This window comes from Salvelinus fontinalis, chromosome 34 (assembly GCF_029448725.1).
Source record: "Salvelinus fontinalis isolate EN_2023a chromosome 34, ASM2944872v1, whole genome shotgun sequence".
Classification (NCBI taxonomy): domain Eukaryota; kingdom Metazoa; phylum Chordata; class Actinopteri; order Salmoniformes; family Salmonidae; genus Salvelinus; species Salvelinus fontinalis.
The window spans coordinates 33,212,485-33,213,356 of NC_074698.1; the positions used below are offsets into that span (position 1 = coordinate 33,212,485).

Genomic DNA, 872 nt, shown 5'->3' on the forward strand with positions numbered 1-872 from the left:
GCCCACTAAAAGATCTGAATAAAACCTGAAATTGGACGAGTAAACCCCTCATTACCATGTTTTAATAGAACTAATCTAGGGGAGCGAAGGGTCATGGGTCAATGGGAGGAGCTAATGCGCAGCAGCTGTTAACTCTGATTGGAACCAGCCACGGCCAATAGGAATGGAACACCCCCCCCCCCCCCCCGATGGTGACCTGACTACATAGTGGTCAACCTGGAAAATAGATTTGTCCCAAGGTCCAAGAGTGAAAATATCCACCATTAACTCAACAGTAGGGGAGGGAGTGTGAGGGGAGGACAGGACGGAGAATGAAACATCCGTCATAGAGGATTTACCTTCATATATGTGAGAACCTGGCTGGGTCACATCTAACTGCTGGGCTAACAGTAGGACACAGCAGGCTAAGCTAGGGAAGTTGTCAATGGCAATAGCACACCTTATCTCTCTCTTCATTCACCAAGTTTTACATTTACATTTACATTTAAGTCATTTAGCAGACGCTCTTATCCAGAGCGACTTACAAGTACATACATTCATACTTTTTTTGTACTGGCCCCCCGTGGGAATCGAACCCACAACCCTGGCGTTGCAAGCGCCATGCTCTACCAACTGAGCCACACGGGGCCAGTATGCATGTATGCATCTTTTATAAATGAAGTATTTCAAAAAATACTGTGTTTGTGTGTGTGTCGATGTGGATAGGAGTGAGTGTGAAGAGAGAAGTGCTCCGTCTGCCTTTGATGTGGTCCTGGCCTGGGCTGAGAAGAGAGAGATAGAGCTGTGCCGGGGGCATTGTAGCTGAGTGGAGCCTGGTGAGTGTGGGCTTTAGCCTGGTTAGGGTGAGGGTGGCATGGTGAGTGTGGGCTTTA

At 48.1% G+C, this 872-nt stretch overlaps 1 non-coding gene across 1 annotated transcript; it reads right to left on the reverse strand.

Moving 5' to 3' along the window:
* Positions 1–553: 553 nt before the first annotated feature.
* Positions 554–629, reverse strand: trnaa-ugc (transfer RNA alanine (anticodon UGC)). Its single transcript has one exon. It is a non-coding gene; the product is annotated as a tRNA-Ala (tRNA).
* Between the last annotated feature and the right edge of the window lie 243 nt (positions 630–872).